The sequence below is a fragment of the Oncorhynchus masou genome, chromosome 8 (genome assembly GCF_036934945.1).
Source record: "Oncorhynchus masou masou isolate Uvic2021 chromosome 8, UVic_Omas_1.1, whole genome shotgun sequence".
NCBI classification, from domain to species: domain Eukaryota; kingdom Metazoa; phylum Chordata; class Actinopteri; order Salmoniformes; family Salmonidae; genus Oncorhynchus; species Oncorhynchus masou.
In genome coordinates this window covers 12,064,345-12,086,287 of record NC_088219.1, presented here as the reverse complement: position 1 = coordinate 12,086,287, position 21,943 = coordinate 12,064,345, and the positions used below count along the sequence as shown (strand labels likewise).

The 21,943-nt window shown below is 41.5% G+C and overlaps 1 protein-coding gene and 1 non-coding gene across 2 annotated transcripts in view; one reads left to right on the top strand and one right to left on the bottom strand.

Moving 5' to 3' along the window:
- Positions 1-21,943, top strand: part of LOC135543747 (sodium-dependent phosphate transport protein 2A-like) — an 87,952-nt gene that overhangs the window by 50,596 nt on the left and 15,413 nt on the right. The gene's annotated exons all lie outside the window — the stretch shown is intronic.
- trnaa-ugc (transfer RNA alanine (anticodon UGC)) lies at positions 4,106-4,181 on the bottom strand. Its single transcript has one exon. It is a non-coding gene; the product is annotated as a tRNA-Ala (tRNA).

The following is a 21,943-nucleotide window of genomic DNA, read 5'->3' as shown; positions in this document are numbered from 1 at the left end:
CAATCCTATTTGTCACCTCTTCAATCTAAGCCTACAGGAAAGTGAATCTCACTCAGACCTGGAGGGAAGCAAAGTCCTTCCGTTACTCAAGAATAACAAAGCCCCCTTTACTGGCTCAAACAGCTGACCAATCAGCATGTTACCAACCCTTAGTAAACTTTTGGGAAACGTTGTATTTGACCAGATACAATGCTATTTCACAGTAAACAAATTAACAACTAACATTCAGCATGCTTATAGGGAAGGGCATTCAACATAGATGACTGATGACTGATAATTGTCTCTCCTGGCTCAGGGTGGAGGAGAGATTGACTGCATCACTGTTTGTCTTTGGAAGTGGTATTGACATGTTGAAATTACGAGCTGTTTAAGCGACTAGCGCACAGCTCACACAGCCATACATACCCCACAAGACATTCCACCAGAGGTCTCTTCACATTCCCCAAGTCCAGAACAGACTCTGGAAAACACTCATTACTACATAGAGTCGTGACTACACGGAACTCTATTCCACATCATGTAACTCAGTCAAGAAGTAAAATCTTATTTAAAAACAGACCTTATGGAACAGCGCAGACTTTGAAGAGAGACACACACACACACACACACAGGCACTCTCACAGCATTCTCAAACACATGCTAACACACACACACATTTTAATATTGTTATTTTTCTGTTTTATTGATTTTGTTTTGTAGATATTTTATGGTAGAGTAGTGTGTACTAATGTGTTGTGTTGTATTATATGAAACTGTGATTGTATCCCAGGAAGAGTAGTTGCTGCTAATGAGGATCCGCAATAAAATACAAATAGAGAGCCTTGCTCTGCTCATGATAGGAGAAAAGTTGTTTCTTTGTTAAAAATGTGGTCATTAAGCAGGCATAGTTATTCTGCCCTCGCTAAAGAGTCCACTTCTTAGGCTTAGCAGATAGATAAACTAGGTACAGCTACTGTAGTGCTGAAGGATGATTTATTTCCACTGCTTCGTAAGTACAGTAATAGTGACTGAAACGAGTAAAAATTAAATATATGTATAGTCCAGAAACTAGGTCAGGAAATGCCTTAAAAAGCAGCCAGGTACACTACAGATCACGTTTCCATCTACAGTCGTGGCCAAAAGTTTTGAGAATGACACAAATATTTAATTTTCACAAAGTTTGCTGCTTCAAGTGTCTTTAGATATTTTTGTCAGATGTTACTATGGAATACTTAAGTATAATTACAAGCATTTCATAAGTGTCAAAGGCTTTTATTGACAATTACATGAAGTTGATGCAAAGAGTCAATATTTGCAGTGTTGACCCTTCTTTTTCAAGACCTCTGCAATCCGCCCTGACATGCTGTCAATAGACTTCTGGGCCACATCCTGACTGATGGCAGCCCATTCTTGCATTATCAATGCTTGGAGTTTGTCAGAATTTGTGCTTTTTGCCTCCCGGGTGGTGCAGTGGTTAAGGGCACTGTACTGCAGCGCCAGCTGTGCCACCAGAGACACTGGGTTCGCGCCCAGGCTCTGTCGTAACCGGCCACAACCGGGAGGTCCGTGGGGCAACGCACAAATGGCCTAGCGTCGTCCGGGGAAGGGAGGGTTTGGGCGGTAGGAAAATCCTTGTCTCATCGCGCACCCAGCGACTCCTGTGGCGGGCCGGGCGCAGTGCACGCTAACCAAGGTTGCCAGGTGCGCAGTGTTTCCTCCGACACATTGGTGCAGCTGGCTTCTGGGTTGGATGGTGCTGTGTTAAGAAGCAGTGCGGCTTGGTTGGGTTGTGTATCGGAGGACGCATGACTTTCAACCTTCGTCTCTCCCGATCCCGTACAGGAGTTGTAGCGATGAGACAAGATAGTAGCTACTAAACAATTGGAAACCATGAAATTGGGGTGAAAAAGGGGGTAAAAAATAAACACAAAAAAAAAAAATAATAAGGAATTTGTGGGTTTTTGTTTGTCCACCCGCCCGTTGAAGATTGACCACAAGTTCTCAATGGGATTAAGTTCTGAGGAGTTTCCTGGCCATGGACCCAAAATATCGATGTTTTGTTCCCCGAGCCACTTAGTTATCACTTTTGCCTTATGGCAAGGTGCTCCATCATGCTGGAAAAGGCATTGTTATTCACCAAACTGTTCCTGGATGGTTAGGAGAAGTTGCTCTCGGAGGATGTGTTGGTACCATTCTTTATTCATGGCTGTGTCTTTAGGCTAAATTGTGAGTGAGCCCACTCCCTTAGCTGAGAAGCAGCCCCACACATTAATGGTCTCAGGAAGCTTTACTGTTGGAATGACACAGGACTGATGGTAGCGCTCATCTGGTCTTCTCTGGACAAGCTTTTTTCCGGATGCCCCAAACAAGCGGAAATGGGATTCATCAGAGAAAATGACTTTACCCCAGTCCTCAGCAGTCAAATCCCTGTACCTTTTGCAGAATATCAGTCTGTCCCTGATGTTTTTCCTGGAGAGAAGTGGCTTCTTTGCTGCCCTTCTTGGCACCAGGCCATCATCCAAAAGTCTTCACCTCACTGTGCGTGCAAATGCACTCACACCGGCCTGCTGCCGTTCCTGAGCAAGCTCTGTACTGGTGGTGCCCTGATCCCGCAGCTGAATCAACTTTAGGAGACGGTCCTGGTGCTTGCTGGACCTTCTTGGGCGCCCTGAAGCCTTCTTCACAACAATTTAACATCTCTCCTTGAAGTTCTTGATGATCCGATAAATGGTTGATTTAGGTGCAATCTTACTGGCAGCAATATCCTTGCCTGTGAAGCCCTTTTGTGCAAAGCAATGATGACGGCACGTGTTTTCTTTGCAGGTAACCATGATTGACAGAGGAAGAACAATGATTTCAAGCACCACCTCCTTTTGAAGCATCCAGTCTGTTATTAGAACTCAATCAGCATGACAGAGTGATCTCCAGCCTTGTCCTCATCAACACTCACACCTGTGTTAACGAGAGAATCACTGACATGATGTCAGCTGGTCCTTTTGTGACAGGGCTAAAATGCAGTGGAAATTATTTTGGGAGATTCATTTCATTTGCATGGCAAAGAGGGACTTTGCAATTAATTGCAATTCATCTGATCACTCTTCATAACATTCTGGAGTATATGCAAATTGCCATCATACAAACTGAGGCAGCAGACTTTGTGAAAATGAATTTTTGTGTCATTCTCAAAACTTTTGGCCACGACTGTACACTGTACTGTTCATTTTAGGTGAGAGTCTGTTCGCTTTGGTGGCCTTTAAAGACTGGGTCATTGCCAGAATAACAGGGAATATTATATGAACATTACATTTATTTAGGCGTGGCCTGAATTATCTCAGCTTGCAGAGAAAGGGCAGAGAAAGGGGAGAGAGAGAGAGAGAGAGAGAGAGAGAAGAAGAGGGGAAGGGAGAGATTTGAGATTAACAGTGGTGCAAGCTCTTTGTATAAGTTAATGTTTTCAGACGTGGGAGACAGAGAAGATATTTATGGATTCGGTGAAATTCTCTGGGGGAATGAAGAGGTAAATGTCTCAGCATTATACAGAGGGAAGGGTAACTCCACAACAAGAGCCCAGCCATGTGACTGTGAAAGTGGCCAGAAGAATCAGTCTCAGCCCTCGGGGGCCTGATTCAATGCAATGTTCATTTCAATCAGAGAAAATTATATTTGTTATTTGGAATTTATGCATTAACATCATGCACACTGCCAGCAGTCTACTTGACCATGGGATGTGCTCAGGCATTTCTCATTCCACTGTAATGGTCCACTTGGGTAGACAAACCTAGTCGATGGCCAAACCCAACAATAAGTCATTCATAGTTTTGAACCGAAATTGTACTGAACATCTGGCATTTTTTCATACCTGAGCTGTAAATATACCCCACCCCCCACGTCATCTAAAGACTGAGTACACCAACATGTATTCTTCAAATCTTCTTTTACTCATCTGTGTATACTTACTGCTTTTATAGAACATGCATGGAAGGAGACCCTTGCTGTGTAATGTATGCAAAGTTGGAAGTTTACATATACTTAGGTAGGAGTCATTATAATAATAATATATCCCATTTAGCAGACGCTTTTGTCCAAAGCGACTTACAAGTCGGCTGGGGCCACTACTGCATATGGGTGGTCCCAGTGGGAATCGAACCCACGACGCTTGGCGTTGCAAGCGCCATGCTCTACCGACTGAGCCACACAGGACCCTTGTTTTTCAACCACACAAATTTCTTGTTATCAAACTATAGTTTTGGCAAGTCGGTTAGGACATCTACTTTGTGCAGGACACAATACATTTTCCTAACAATTGTTTACAGACAGATTATTTCAGATTATCATTCACTGTATCACAATTCCAATGGGTCAGAAGTTAACATATACTAAATTGACTGTGCCTTTAAACAGCTTGGAAAATTTCAGAAAATGATGTCATGGCTTTAGAAGTTAATTGACATCATTTGAGTCAATTGGAGGTGTACCTCAGTGCCTCTTCGCTTGACATCATGGGACAATCAAAAGAAATCAGCCAAGACATCAGAAAATAAATTGCAGACCTCCACAAGTCTGGTTCATCCTTGCGAGCAATTTCCAAACGCCTGAAGGTACCACGTGCATCTGTACAATGTACAAAGTACAAAGCAAGTATAAACACCATGGGCCCACGCAGCTATCATACCGCTCAGGAAGGAGATGCATTCTGTCTCCTAGAGATGAACGTACTTTGGTGAGAAAAGTGCAAATCAACCTCAGAACAACTGCAAAGGACCTTGTGAAGATGCTGGAGGAAACAGGTACAAAAGTATCTATACCCACAGTAAAACGAGTCCTATATCGACATAACCTGAAAGGCCGCTAAACAAGGAAGAAGCCAACGCTCAAAAACCGCCATAAAAAAGCCAGACTACGGTTTGCAACTGCACATGGAGACAGAGATCATACTTTTTGGAGAAATGTCCTCTGGTCTGATGAAACAAAAATAGAACTGTTTGGCCATAATGACCATTGTTCTGTTTGGAGGAAAAAGGGGGAGGCTTGCAATCCAAAGAACACCATCCCAACCATGAAGCATGGGGGTGGCAGCATCTTGTTGTGGGGGTGCTTTGCTGCAGGAGGGACTGGTGCACTTCACAAAATGGATGGCATCGTGAGGTAGGAAAAAAGCGTGTGTGAGGAAGGAGGCCTACAAACCTGACTCAGTTACACCAGCTCTGTCAGGAGGAATGGGCCAAAATTCACCCAACTTATTGTGGGAAGCTTATGGAAGGCTACCTGAAACATTTGACCCAAGTTAAACAATTTAAAGGCAATGCTACCAAATACTAATTAAGTGTATGTAAACTTCTGACCCACTGGGAATGTGATGAAAGAAATAAAAGCTGAAATAAATAATTCTCTCTACTATTATTCTCACATTTCACATTCTTAAAATAAAGTGTTGATCCTAGCTGACCTAAGACAGGGACTTTTTACTAGGTTTAAATGTCAGGAATTGTGAAAAACTGAGTTTAAGTCTATGTAGGTGTATGTAAACGTCCGACTTCAACTGTTACTGTACTATATGTATGAGTACTGCAGAGGTTCCCAATCCCATATGGGGTCGCCTCATATGAAAATGCGGTCGTGGGAGAATTATAAAAATCCAGAAGAAAAATAAATATATACAACATCAAAAAATTATATAATACCGTCTTTGTATCTCAAACTCATTGTAGTGTGTTAACCTTTAATATCTAAAATACAGTTCTACCAGAGAGCCCCCTTATATCATGGGAAAAGGTCCCACTTGACCTTTGCACTTGAATCATTCCCATGGTGAATGGCTAGGCCCACTATGCTGTTAAACAACACACTATTGCAGCGACTCTGATATTACCGGCAGCAATTGATTTGGATAAAACAATATGTAGGGAGGCAGAGAAACTTACATCAATACCTTTGTCAGATAACACTGTTAAACGAACGTATGCAAGAAGAAACTGAAAACTCCCCAGCTTATTCGCTCCAAATGGACGTTAGATGTGAGGGCCGACATGCCCATGCATTGACTGTTGTTTGATATACATGTCAGGGGAGCTATTCACGAGGACATATTGCTCTGTCTCACAATCACTGAGCATGAAATGGCACAGATTCCATGTGATCAAATGGTGGGCTTTTGCACAGATGAGTCTCCATCTACGGTGGGACAGGTACAGGCCTCTGCACTCTAGTTACGAATGTGGCTCCCTCTGCTATATGGAGGCATTGTGTGATACACCGAGAGCCACTGGCAGCACAAGAGCTGAGCACAGAACTCTGAGATATACTGCAGCAGGTAACTTCGATTGTAAACTACATCAAACCACATCCACTGCGCTCGCACGCCTGTTCACAAAACTATGTGGAGACATGGGATCAGAGCAGGACAATGTTCTATTTCACACCAAGGCCTGGTGGTTATCGAGTGGGAGTGTTGGAAATATTCTTTGCATTGAGAGAGGAACTGTTGTCATTTACAATGGATGTAAAAAAAAAAAAAAACAGACTTGGTTGATTTTTTTGTGTAATGAAAATAAAATGTCTTCTTGTCTATGTAACAGACATATTTGAGAAACTGAGCGAACTGAACTCAAGCATGCAGGGGAAATACAAAATCATTCTACAGATGAGTGACCAGACGAGTGGATTCAGGAGGAAATAATTCTTATTGGAGAGTCTTTCAAAAGCAAACCATGTCCCCTTCCCTAGGCAATGCATGTTTCTAACAGAAAACAGCATCAGTAACGGTTGGAAGAGCACACCTCCGACGGTTGGAAGAGCACTTTGGGGCCTACCAATCCATTTGGTTGTGATTCTGGCTTAAGTGAAATCGAACATCTGCCTGAACTGTCATGTGACCGAATGCTGCAGACAACGCATTTATGAGTCACTACGGAGGAGTTTTGGTTCCTGACTCAAAGGGAAGCATTAATGCCGTGTTCAAAACAACTGGGAACTTGGAAATCTCAGACTTCTGACCTCAGTGCATTCAAGTCAACTGGGAACCTGAGAGAAGAAAACAAGCTCAGACTGGGAATTCCAACTCAGGACCTCAGGCCTCTTTCTAGAGCTCTGACTTTCTGATCTGAAGATCACTGACATCCTGATTTTACCTCATATTTGTCATAGTTCCCCGTTTGGAAAGCACCTTAACACTAATGGTACTCTTCACCAGCTCATATCTGTGTGAATCTGGATTCAGTGCTCTCATCTGCATTGAAAACAAATATCAATCCAGGTTGGATGTGACAGCAGAGATGAGGTGCGCGGAGATCCACTCCTAACCGGGGTCAGTGTAGAGAGATGTGGTGCAGGGAGGTGGTCCAGTATCTCCGGAGGCCTCTGCAGCATCCCTCCACTCTGACAGCATGGCTGTTGGAAGTAGACACAGCTGGAAATGAGCTCTGTAGTGGTGGGGGAGCTGGTGGGGATTAGGCTCCACAGCTGGGTGTGTAAATGTGTTCATCTGAGGATCAGCTAGGGACTGATGGGCATGTGTTTGACATGATGAGACATTCCACTTCCTGCTGGTTGTTTATTGCCTCTTGGTAGATTGGTTTAATTGAGGTTGAAATAAAGGCATTGTTTTATGTATCTTGAGACACCTTGAGTGTGATGGTCCAACACCAACCCCTTCCCTAAGTTAGATCCCTTGCCCCCTTTGATGAATGTGTTTTTATGTCACTGTATTACTCAAACAAAATGTTGTTTTTTTGTGATTCACGTGGTGCATGAGTAATACATTTTTATTTTAATGTATGGCTTCCTGCCTGGTGGCCTGTGAAGTTACATTTACAGATAGAGAGGAACCAGGCTGAGTCCTCTATGTTTCTTCCTAGATTCTGGCCATTCTAGTGAGATTTTCCTATCCACTGTGCTTCTACACCTGTATTGCTTGCTGTTTGGGGTTTTAGGCTGGGTTTCTGTACAGCACTTTGAGACATAAGCTGATGTAAGAAGGGCTTTATCAATAAATGTGATTGATTGAGGACAGGTGAAACAGTAGAGATGACAGTTGTAACCTTTTCGAAAGTACAATATATAGGACAGGTTCTATCATGGGCATCTCACTATTCTTTACCAGTTTAATAGAGGGAAGAATAGGAGGAGCAAGTATATTGTGTTTTTCATGAGGGGAGTGAGCAAAAGATTTTAACAGAGTATTTTTTGTCTCTTTAGAATGCTGAGGACAGTTCAACCCCAACATCAAACATATCCCCAAGACAGATAACTGTGAGACAACAGTCCAGGATTAGCCAATACTCTCTGGGGTGCTGCTCCCAATAGAAACTGTCAGAGCTGCAGTGCCCAATAGAAACTGTCATCTTTCAGAAACCAAACCATCTTACATAGCAGTCTGGAGGTATAGACAGCTTTCAGAAACCAAACCAGACACGTATGCACGCATGCATGTACGTACGCACCTGCCCGCCCACACACACACACACACACACACACACACACACACACACACACACACACACACACATTTACAGACTTCAATCTCAATACTCATTACATGGCTCATTATCAATTTAATAGTCCAATAATATGCAAGGCTATTCTGTATTAACTAAGTCAGGCTGGGTCAAAGTTAACATTTCTGCTTCTGAAAGGTCACATGACCCTCTGAAATTAAATCACAGATCAGAGGGAATTATATAATTTATGCAAAAATGATTTAAATGTGGAATTATTTCACAACTTGCAGAATAATTTGATGCAAAGCCCTCATCTCCATAACGTCACCAGGGTTATGTTTCAGCCATAGACAGACAGAGCCAGCCACAACATGCCAGCTACAGTTGCATTTAACAAATATTGAGCATCAGTAGCTAGCTATGTTTCCATTAACTTGCCAGTGATTTTTGGTTGTTAGAAAGTTTGTTAAGAAAAATAGATGCAACATTACAATGCGTTTCCATTTAAAAACAGCTGCACATAAATTGGTGACAGCCTGAATGCCTTCCCACCTATCTGTTTCATGACTCAGGTATCCCGCAAAATCCAGCATGGATAGAATGGAATAAATGTAGATCTAAAATAATTGGATTGTAAAACTTGCATCCAGCAAACCAGAAAAGCAATTCAAGCATTCTTGAAAGTCAGGACAATCCTTGTCCTGCAAAGAAAAATAATTTTTTATATTTTAACATTTTTATTTTGCAAGCAATAGGCGTTTAGAATTAAAATAGTGATCATTGGATCTGATTAATTTGATTAATTAATTTGCACTTCAATCTTTGAAGACTGCAACCATAGAAATACAATGTATTCATGTCTATTAATAAGTAATTGTCAACTCCCCGTCTGGTTATTTTGCTCTCAGCTCAATGTCAATTGTCACCCTATGTTTACGCTAGAGAGGCTACGGATTTTGAACAGAAAAAATTAAAATAAAAATGCAACTGTGGCCATGACATCACATTTCCCCAGCTAACTTCAACATTATTTGTCAATCCTAATCTTTTCGAAAAACACAGCTTCCATCATTTTGTCGCTTATAAGGAATGTTCAAAGTCCAGAGAAGACAAAAATCCTTAGTTATGCCGAGATCACAGTTTATTTATCTCATGAACACGACACAACAACAAAAAAGTCTAAAAATCGGATTAGACACATTGATGACTGGCGAGTGTAGAGAGTATAGGGATATTTTAATCCACGTCGGCATCAACCATGTCAGGATGAAACAGTCAGAGATCACCAAGGATGGAGTCCGTCACTCCTCAGCAGGCCAGGCTTCAGTGTGTAAATCAGCTAGAAAGATGTGTCAGCATCGAGTAATTGTCTCTGGCCTCCTCCCAGTTAGGGGGAGTGATGAGCGCTACAGCAGTCTCACAACTCAATCGCTGGTTGAAAATTGTTTTCTGCCCCTCCCAAAAGATACAATTTGTAGATAATTGGCCCTCTTTCTGGGACTCACCCACAAACAGGACCAAGCCTGACCTGACGGACTCCATCCTAGCTGGAGGGGTGCTCTCATCTTATCTATGATCATAGACAGGGCTCTAACTCCTCTAGCTCCACAATGAAATAGGGTGCAGGCCAGGCAGCAGGCTGATAGCCAGCCTGCCAGCTTAGTGAAGTTTGCCACTAGCACAGTCAGTGTATTCAGCTCAGCTATCACCATTGAGACTGTCTGTGCCTCGATCTAGGATGGGCAAAACTAAACATTGTGGTGTTCACTCCAGCAATCTCACTAGAATAAAGACCTCCTCCATTCCTGCCATTATTGAAAGAGATTGTGATATCTCAGATCTCAAAATAGGGCTACTTAATGTTAGATCCCTCACTTCCAAGGGAGTTATAGTCAATTAACTAATCACTGATCATAATCTTGATGCGATTGGCCTGACTGAAACATGGCTTCAGCCTGATGAATTTACTGTGTAAAATGAGGCCTCTCCTCCTGGTTACACTAGTGAATTTATCCCCCACGTATCCCGCAAAGGTGGAGGTGTTGCTTACATTTACGATAGCAAATTTCAATTTACCAGAAAAAGACAGCATATTCGTCTTTTAAGCTTCTAGTCATGAAATCTATGCAGCCTACTCAATCACTTTTTATAGCTACTGTTTACAGGCCTCCTGGGTCATATACAGCGTTCCTCACTGTGTTCCCTGAATTCCTATCGGACCTTGTAGTCATGGCAGATAATATAAAACATTTTGGTGACTTTAATATTCACATGGAAAAGTCCACAGACCCACTCCAAAAGGCATTCGGAGCCATCATCGACTCAATGGGTTTCATCCAACATGTCTCCAGACCTACTCACTGCCACAGTCATACTCTGGACCTAGTTTTGTCCTGTGGAAAAAATCATAACGTTTTTCCTCATAATCCTGGACTATCCGACCACCATTTTATTACATTTGCAATCGCGACATATAATCTGTTAAGACTCCAACTAGGATCATCAAAAGCTGTGCTATAAATTCTCGGGCAACCCAAAGATTCTTTGATGCCCTTCCAGGCTCCCTCCACCTACCCAAGAGTACGAAAATCGGTTAAACACCTAACTGAGGAACTAAATCGAACCTTGCGTAATACCCTAGATGTATTACGCACCCATAAAAACAAAAAAACATTTGTCATAAGAAACTTCCAGAAAAGAAGAACCCGCCCCCCTTGGGTGCTTGCCGTGGGGGAGTCCTTCGTGGGCTATACTCGGCCTTGTCTCAGGGTAGTAAGTTGGTGGTTTGAAGATATCCCTCTTGTGGTGTGTAGCTGTGTTTTGGCAAAGTGGGTGGGGTTAGATTCACCGTAGGGATGGTGCCAGGTTGCCTCTAGACGTGATGCTTGGCATTCAGGCCAAAGAGTTCAATCTTGGTTTCCTCAGACCAGAGAATCTTGTTCTCATGGTCTGAGAGTCCTGTGTGTCTTTTTGGAAAACTCCAAGAGGGCTGTCATGTGCCTTTTACTGAGGAGTGGCATCCGTCTGGCCACTCTACCATTTAAGGCCTGATTGGTGAAGTGCTGCAGAAGTAGTTGTCCTTTTGGAAGGTTCTCCCATCTCCACAGAGGAACTCTGGAGCTCTGTCAGAGTGACCATCGGGTTCTTGGTCACCTCCCTGACCAAGGCCCTTCTCCCCGATTGCTCAGTTTGGCCAGGTGGACAGTTCTAGGAAGAGTCTTGGTGGTTACAAACAGTGTTCTTGGGGACCTTCAGTGCTTCAGAAATGTTTTGGTACCCTTTCCCAGATCTGTGCCTCTCGACCTCATGGCTTGGTTTTTGCTCTGACATGCACTGTGGGACCCTATATAGACAGGTGTGTGCCTTTCCAAATCATGTCCAATCAATTGAAATTACCACAGGTGGACTCCAAGTTGTAGAAACATCTCAAGGATGATCAACGGAAACAGGATGCACCTGAGCTCAATTTCAAGTCTCATAGCAAAGGGTCTGAATACTTATCTAAATCAGATATTTCTTTCTTTTATTTCTGAAAACCTGTTCTCACTTTGCCATTATGAGGTATTGTGTAGATTTGAGAATGTTTATTTATTTAATCCATTTCAGAATAACGCTGTAACGTAACAAAATGTGGAAAAAGTCAAGGGGTCTGAATACTTTCCGAAGGCACTGCATGTAGCTCCATTCCGTTTCTTTTTTATCCTGGAAAAACTCCCCAGTCCTTATTGATTACAAGAATACCCATAACACGATGCAGCCACCACTATGCGTCAAAATATGGATAGTGGTACTCAGTAATGTGTTGTTTTGGATTTGCCCCAAATAAAACACTTTCTATTCAGGACAAAAAGTGAATTGCTTTGCCCCATTTTTTGCAGTATTACTTTAGTGCCTTGTTGCAAATAGGATGCATGTTTTGGAATATTTTGATTCCTTCTTTTCAGGCTTCCTTCTTTTCACTCTGTCAATTAGGTTAGTTTTATGGAGTAATTAAAATGTTTTATTTAATCCTAATTTTACCAGGTATGTTGACTGAGGACACATTCTCATTTACAGCAACAACCTGGGGAATAGTTACAGAGGAGGGAATGGGGGATGAATGAGCTAATTGGAAACTTGGGATGATTAGCTGGCCAGATGGTATGAGGGTCAGATTGGGAATTTAGTCAGGACACCGGGGTTAACACCCTAATGTTATGATAAGTGCCATGGGATCTTTAGTGACCACAGAGAGTCAGGACACCCATTTAATATCCCATCCTAAAGACAGCACCCTACACAGGGTAATTTCCCCAATCACTGCCCAGCACTCACTCCAGTTAGTGGGTGCATTATCAGGTATTGGAGCGTTGAGAGATGACGCACAACAACAGTTTCTACCACGAAACCATGATTCCAAAACCTCGGCGGTTGAAACAACTGTAAAGTATGTCGCCATCAACATGACTACCGCTACAATCGACCTGTTTGCTACGTTCCTGCACCCAACCCACAAAAAGTGTCAGAGCACAAGAGTAACAAAGGGTTGAAGGATGGTGAAAACGTAGACCAATGTTCTCCAGAAGTTCCACTACGGGAAGAACTAAAGCGAGAAACATTTGACAAAAGTGTAAAAGATAAGTCACAAGGACTAGACGGGGAACACCAGGTCCACAGGAATTAACACCCATAGCAAGGACTAGACGGGGAACACCAGGTCCACAGGAATTAACACCCATAGCAAGGACTAGACGGGGAACACCAGGTCCCCAGGAATTAACACCCATAGCAAGGACTAGACGGGGAACACCAGGTCCACAGGAATTAACACCCATAGCAAGGACTAGACGGGGAACACCAGGTCCACAGGAATTAACACCCATAGCAAGGAGTAGACGGGGAACACCAGGTCCACAGGAATTAACACCCATAGCAAGGACTAGACGGGGAACACCAGGTCCACAGGAATTAACACCCATAGCAAGGACTAGACGGGGAACACCAGGTCGGCAGGAATTAACACCCATAGCAAGGACTAGACGGGGAACACCAGGTCGGCAGGAATTAACACCCATAGCAAGGACTAGACGGGGAACACCAGGTCCACAGGAATTAACACCCATAGCAAGGACTTTAAAGTTCAAATTTCTCCCGCTCTCTTTCAAGACCCTATCCAGGGCCCGCTTGATCAAGACACAAGCCCCCGGGCTTTGTCTATAGACTCTGATACAAAGGTTGCAATGAAAAAGGTCAAACGCTTCGTTAAAGCCAAGCCCACTCAAAATCGGAAAAGTCAATCTGCTTCCACCTTGAATAGAAATGGCACATCACGTTGTTGCGAACAACCACTCCACTTTGTGAGGAATATGTCCACTAACCACGAATTTAGGAGTCACTCAGAGTGCAACACATGGAAGGGAATCTCCAGTGCACTCTTCCAATGGTTAACACACATGTCACTAATAAATAGAATCCTCTATTCAGGAGTAAAATACCAGCCTTAGTAAAGTTGAACATTTACTTCTAGGCCTTTGACTCTACAGCACTCACCAGATTTTTTCCCCAGAAGTCCATAGGTCATCCCTGTAGACTGCCCAAAACTAGTGCCTTACAGCTGTAAACTTATCATATAGTTATCAATTTAGGATAGTGCCTAAGCAACACACCAAGTAGGAAAACCCTAGATATGGCATTAGAGACAATGCCATGATAGTCATTTTGACAGAACATTGGACCTATATAGAATACAGTCCAATTAGATGATATTTGTGTGAGAACTATAATTTGTATATCTTTTGTTAATGCCCAGATCTTCCAGTCTGGACGCCGACCAGACGATGGTAAACCACCAGAGGGGGGACCGCAACGGAGATCACCAACCAGGACATCCACTGGCCCTTCCTGGGGTACTTTGTAGTATCCCAGGAAGGGGTACTGCATAGCCTCAGATATGAGGTTTACATCTAATTGCTGTATAAGATGAATGAGTGAAGATGTTTGTAAAATTGTGTAATTGTGTAATGTGATTTTGGACTGTTTAATGAAGGAAACTCCAATTCCCTTTTGAGTTTAACTAAATCAGAGGACCGCCCATGAGCACAGTTCCGACCTGGCGTCATGAGACAGCCTTTTTCTGCTCTCCCGAATTAAACCTCAACTTTGAGAATTTCTCAACAGACCATGTTTCCCTTAATTACGAGAGGACAAAGGTTGCAGACCAGCTTACCTCGAAAAAGAGAGGGCTAAGGTTTGAGAAGTTGGCTGAATGTTTTAACCATACCACGTGGTTAAACTCTTAGACTACCAACAGAATAGGAACAAGTCTTTGATAGTAATTACTAGTCTGCAGCTAGGAATTCGGTATCATTGAACGAGAAGACCGACAACCGCCGAAACATTTATCCATAACATGAATGAATGTCACTGAACTATCCATTCTAACCACGACAGAGAGGGCAGACAAACTCTCCAACAGAAACAAACTTTTCAACAGACACCCCGACGACACACTGAGCGTAAATATATATATTGATTGCAATTGTTCCCGAATGAGTGAGCGTTCATGTGCAAAGTTATAGCATTTCTAGTGTTATAATTATCAACTGTGTGTTATCTTATCTCAGTTGACCCCTACTTCCCTTTTGTACACCAAGCCACGATTTTGGTTTATCCCACTAGGGAAACTCTGTTATAATTTCCTTATAACTATCTACTGTTTGTTTATGCATTTCTGTGAATTACTTAGTTAGTAAATAAATGATTTTAGACAATTGATGTATGGATGAAGACTGGGTTTGTGCAGATAACCAACAATTTACGACGATTGGGAGGAGACTAACGTGAGGTAAAATAATTAATTCATTAATTCAGAAGACTATTGATCAGATATAAAAATATCTGAAAAGTTATAATAGGAAAATTATAACTTTGCAATCTGAATATTTTCCTTGGTGCCCCGACTTCCTAGTTAATTACAGTTACATGATTAATCAGTTTAATCGTGTAATAATAATTACAGAGAGTTATTTCATAAAGATTCATCTTCAGTTTAATGATAAAGACACGACACTACTAAATTGGATACCACAAAAAAAGGGGTAAAAATGTAAATGTTATTGCACACACATTGAGTCCATGCAACTTATTATGTGAGATGTTAAGCACATTTTTACTCCTGAACTTATTTAGGCTTGCCGTGACAAAGGGGTTGAATAGTTATTGACTCAAGATGTTTGATCTTTTCATTTTTTATTAATTTGTAAAAATGTAGAAAAACATAATTCCACTTTGACATTATGGGGTATTTGTATTTATTTTGGATTCCCATTAGATTCCCAGCTACTCTTCCTGGGTCCAAACACATTAAAGCACCTACATATTAAACAAAAGATTAAACAGTACATCAGATAACATTATTACACCACTGCATATCTACAAAACAAAATGTACAATACAAAATGTATAATATCACCATACAACAATATTACCATGCATGTGTGTCTGTACCTTTGTGTGTGTCTCTTCACTTCCCTGTTGTTCCATAAGGTGCATTTTACCTGTTTTTAAATCTGATTCTACTGCATCAGTTACCTGAGATCCAATGTAGTCATGGCTCCAGTGGTGGAAAAAGTACCCAATTTTCATACTTGAGTAAAAGTAAAGATATATTAATAGAAAATTACTCAAGTCAAAGTCACCCAGTAAAATACTATTTGAGTAAAAGTCTAAAAGTTTTGGGTTTTAAATATACTTAATTATCAAAAGTAAATGCAATTGCTAAAATATACTTAAGTAGCAAAAGTAAAAGTATAAATAATTCCTTATATTAAGCAAACCATACAGCACCATTTTCTTAGCCAGGGGCACACGTCAACACTTAGACATCATTTACAAATGAAGCATTTGTGTTTAGTGAGTCCGCTAGATCAGAGGCAGTAGGGATGAATAGGGATGTTCTCTCTATAATTTTGTGAATTAGAGCCTTGTCCTGTCCTGCTAAGCATTCAAAATTTACTTTTGAGTGTCACGGAAAATATATGGAGTAAAAATAAAATTTAAAAAACAAGAAAATGGTTAAAAGTATAGATGTAGTTGAGGTTTAGGGTTTAGTGAATGATTTAGGGCTAACTTATTCCTTGCCACCCATTCTTAAAGGCAGTATCCTGATCTATCAGTCTCTGGGGCTGCTATTGAATCTGATCAGCCTGTCAGCAATACAGTTCACCCACTCTGCATTATTATGCATCAGCCTATAACACTCTGACAGCTAATCTGCCTACAAGGAGCCTTACCAATGAAACCACCTCCAAGGCAACATCCTGATTTATCAGCCTCTGAGGCTGAAATTGAATCTGTTCAGCCTGTCAGGAATGGAGCTCACCCGCTGTAAATGTAATATTATCCACAAAACATGTGTCCCTTGTAATTATACACATATCAGTTATGCAATCATACAGTGCCTTGCAAAAGTATTCATCCCTCTTGGCATTTTTCCTATTTTGTTGCATTACAACCTGTAATTTAAATTGATTTTTATTTGGATTTCATGTAATGGACATACACAAAATAGTCCAAATTGGTGAAGTGAAATTAAAAAATAACTTGTTTAAAAAAAAAAAGCAAAAGAACGTAAAAGTGGTGTGTGCATATGTATTCACCCCCTTTGCGATGAAGCCCCTAAATAAGATCTGGTGCAACCAAGTACCTTCAGAAGTCATATAATTGGTTAATTAAAGTCAACCTGTGTGCAATCTAAGTGTCACATGATCTGTCACATGATCTCAGTATATATACACCTGTTCTGAAAGGCCCCAGAGTCTGCAACACAACTAAGCAAGGGGCACCACCAAGCAAGCGGCACCATGAAGACCAAGGAGCTCCCCAAACAGGTCAGGGACAAAGTTGGAGAAGTACAGAGCAGGGTTGGATATAAAAAATATCAGAAACTTTGAACATACCACATAGCACCATTAATTCCATTATTAAAAAATTGAAAGAATATGGCACCTCAACAAACCTGACGAGAGAGGGCCGCCCACCAAAACTCACAGACCAGGCAAGGAGGGAATTCACCAGAGTGTCAACAAAGAGACCAAAGACCCTGAATGAGCTGCAAACCTCCACAGCAGAGATTGCAGTATCTGTCCATAGGACCACTTTAAGCCATACACTCCACAGAGCTGGGCTTTAAAGAAGAATGTCCAGAAAAAAGCCATTGCTTAAAGAAAAAAGTAAGCAAACATGTTTGGTGTTCACCAAAAGGCATGTGGGAGACTCCCCAAACATATGGATGAAGGTACTCTGGTCAGATGAGACTAAAACTGAGCTTTTTGGCCATCAAGGAAAACACTGTGTCTGGCGCAAACCCTACACCTCTCATCACCCCGAGAATAGCATCCCCACAGTGAAGCATGGTGGTGGCAGCATCATGATGTGGGGATGTTTTTCATTGCCAGGGACTGGGAAACTGGTCAGAATTGAAGGAATGATTGATGGCACTAAATACAGGAAAATTCTTGACGGAAACCTGTTTCAGTCTTCCAGAGATTTGAGACTGGGACAGAGGATCACCTTCCAGCAGGACAATGAATCTAAGCATACTGCTAAAGAAACATTTGAGTGGTTTAAGGGGAAACATTTAATTGTCTTGGAATGGCCTAGTCAAATCCCAGACCCAATCCGACTGAGAATCTGTGGTATGACTTAAAGATTGCTGCACACCAGTGAAACCCATCAAACTTGAAGGAGCGGGAGCAGTTTTGCCTTGAAGAATGGGCAAAAATCCTAGTGGCTAGATGTGCCAAGCTCATAGAGACATGCCCCAAGAGAATTGCAGCTGTAATTGTTGCAAAAGGTGACTCTACAAATAATTGACATTGGGGGGGATGAATAGCTATGCACGCTTAAATTCTGTTTTTTTGTCTTATTTGTTGTTTGTTTCACAACAAAAAATATTTTGTATCTTCAAAGTGGTAGGCATGTTGTGTAAATCAAATGATACAACCCCCCCAAAATCTATTTTAATTCCCGGTTGTAAGGCAACAAAATAGGAATAATGACAAGGGGGTGAATACTTTCGCAAGCCACTGTAACAAGCTAGCTAAACAAGACTACAAGGGATTTTTTATTTATTCATATGTCTTCTCTGGACTTCTGTAAAATCCACCACAGAGATAAAAATGTACCATTTCCATTACACATGTCGCAATGATTTTTTTTAATGTTGCTTTTTTGAATAAACCTGGGTCAATGGAAACCTGCCCATCCCTGACAGGGGGCCGATCAGATTCAATTTCTGCCTCAGAGGCTGATCAATCAGGATGCTTCCCCAGAAGCGATTTCATAGATAAGGCTCCTTGCAGGCAGATTAACTAGCAAAGTGCTCCATTGGAGTATACTATAACACTTTTGTTGGGGACATTTATTATTATCATAAAGCCTACACAAGCATTTTATATTTCCAAATGAAAATGTGTTGCATAACGGTGAGTCGGGATGAGTCACTATGCCCCCTTTCAACTGCCTACCTACAGTAGGCAGGATTTTACATAAAATTAGTCCATCCAGTGCAACCTAATCAGGTGCCAAGAGGTAGTGTCTTTATGTTGTTTGCAAGAGAGTAGAAAAGGTCAACAATATCAAAGGTTAACGATAACAAATAGCATAAAATGGAAAGAGAAAAACAAGCTCAGCTTCTGTTCTCTTGCCTTCCCTCAAGAAATTAGTTTTGAAAGTTGAGTCTAACCCTTAACCTCTCTGGTGGAGATGAAATCAGTCTCTTGGTACAGTCTATTTTTCCTGAAAACTGAAACCTTCAAAAAGGTAGAGTGCAGTGTGTACCCGTCCTCTTCTCTCAAAGTAGATTTGATCAACCTGGCTGGTGCCCACAGCAAGGCAAGCCAGCCTCCCACTCCACAGTTTCCTGGTAAAGAGAGAAGGATTTCTATCATTGAGAGAGCGGAGGGAGCTGTGATTCAGTGGGAGTGTTGTGGAATGGGCTCCTGAATCACAACTAGCTTTCCCAGAGTGTGAATTATACCGTGACATTTGGGGGTCTCTATTTTAGTTTTTAGCTACCTCCTATATGTGTACACACACCCACATAAAGACAGAATTTAACGATACAACCAGTCGTGATGTTTTCATCTTATTATCAAACAAAATCATTTATAAATATCATTTATTTAAAAGTAGGCTACCTGTGCATGTTCCCCCACTCCAAAATAATACAGCATCCAAATTCCAGCATGCCATTTGATGAATAGAAAGAGACATATGTTATAAAACATCAACAAGTGTAATGATTGTCATTGGGTCTGCACTCTTGTAGCCTGAATTAATTGGTCCGTCTTGCTGACAAAATGACTTTTTTTGTAGAAATAAAAGTTGGGACACCTGAAAAGGGGCTGAGATACGGGACTGTCCTGGGATGAAAAGTGTAGCTACATGGAAAATATTGTTTAAACCATGACACAGAGGTGTGTGTGTGTGAGGGGGTTAGTTTAATTTGGAATAAGCTTTTATTTTCAATTTACCACTGTAGCAGTACAAATGGCATTTTTAACAAATAGGAATATGGTGTTAAGTCTTTTGCATTTTAGGGGGACTCATTTCTCTTTCAGAGGGTCTGAGACCCCCTGAGCCCCCTCGTCATTCTCACTCTGAGATTACCGGCCTCTGAGGACAGCACAGAGTCTATGCACAATTATCATGCATGCTTTGGCTGAAACTAAGGCTGACTGACTGTACTGTATCTCACTGGTGGCTGATTCAACTCACAAAAACAGACAAACACCCTCTGGCACTCTGGTGGAGCATTCTGTCAATTAAAAATGAATGTGCTGAGACAAAAAAAGCAGCCTTTCCCTGCATTATTTCGTGGTGGTATGAGAACTTGAAATAACACAGACATGACAGATTTGTCAGTCCTCATTTGATGGGTCATGTTTTCTCAGGTAGAACCCATCTGCACTCTAAGAATAAAATGGCTCCTGGAGCATCCTTTAGGAGTTTTTCAAATTAAAACTGTGTGGGAACCTCTAAAAGTTATTTGAATAGCCATTTAAAAGGGTTCTTCAAAGAACCCCTTTTATTGGATCCCTGAAGAACCTTTTGGGCTACATTTTTTAACTCCCCCCCATTAGTAATAATAATACACATAACGATAACAACAATAACAACATATTTTAGTTGTCAGTGTTAATTATGATTTTAGTGGCAAAGCAGAATTTGAAATATCCAAATATGAGGTAAGCCCCAAGTATAATGGGTATCTCCTCTGGCATGTTGATGTAGATGCTCTCCGTGTCCATCGCCATAATGATTTTGCAGGGCATGGTGTTCTAACAGGTTTCCTGTTATTTTCATCAGAGGTACAAGGGAGGGTGAAGTCGATAAATAAAAAAACTTTTAATTATACAGATGATTAACAAAACATGCACCCAACAGTATTCATACTTTGGTTTTTGTGGTAAATGTGAATGAAAAAAAACTGTTTTGATAATGGTTTTCATACACACACATTGTCCATAATGTAGAGGCCTAAGGGATATTCATTGAAGAGGTAAGGAAGGAGGATGGTTAAATGTGTTCAGCATAACATACCAATTGACATACCTTTATATGCAAACTATTTATTTGCAAATTATGGTGGAAAATAAGTATTTGGTCACCTAAAAACAAGCAAGATTTCTGGCTCTCACAGACCTGTAACTTCTTCTTTAAGAGGCTCCTCTGTTCTCCACTCGTTACCTGTATTAATGGCATCTGTTTGAACTTGTTATCAGTATAAAAGACACCTGTCCACAACCTCAAACAGTCACACTCCAAACTCCACTATGGTCAAGACCAAAGAGCTGTCAAAAGACACCAGAAACAAAATTGTAGACCTGCACCAGGCTGGGAAGACTGAATCTGCAATAGGTAAGCAGCTTGGTTTGAATAAATCAACGAATGGTGGGAGCAATTATTAGGAAATGGAAGACATACAAGACCACTGATAATCTCCCTCGATCTGGGGCTCCACACAAGATCTCACCCCGTGGGGTCAAAATGATCACAAGAACGGTGAGCAAAAATCCCAGAACCACACGGGGGGACCTAGTGAATGACCTGCAGAGAGCTGGGACCAAAGTAACAAAGCCTACCATCAGCAAGGGCATTAAAGATGAAACGTGACTGGGTCTTTCAGCATGACAATGATCCCAAACACACCGCCCGGGCAATGAAAGAGTGGCTTTGTAAGAAGCATTTCAAGGTCCTGGAGTGGCCTAGCCAGTCTCCAGATCTCAACCCCATAGAAAATCTTTGGAGGGAGTTGAAAGTCCGTGTTGCCCAGCAACATTCCCAAAACATCACTGCTCTAGAGGAGATCTGCATGGAGGAATGGGCCAAAATACCAGCAACAGTGTGTGAAAACCTTGTGAAGACTTACAGAAAATGTTTGACCTCTGTTATATACCCTTTGTTGGCAATGACAAAGTATTGAGATAAACTTTTGTTATTGACCAAATACGTATTTTCCACCGAGCAAATAAATTCTTTAAAAATCC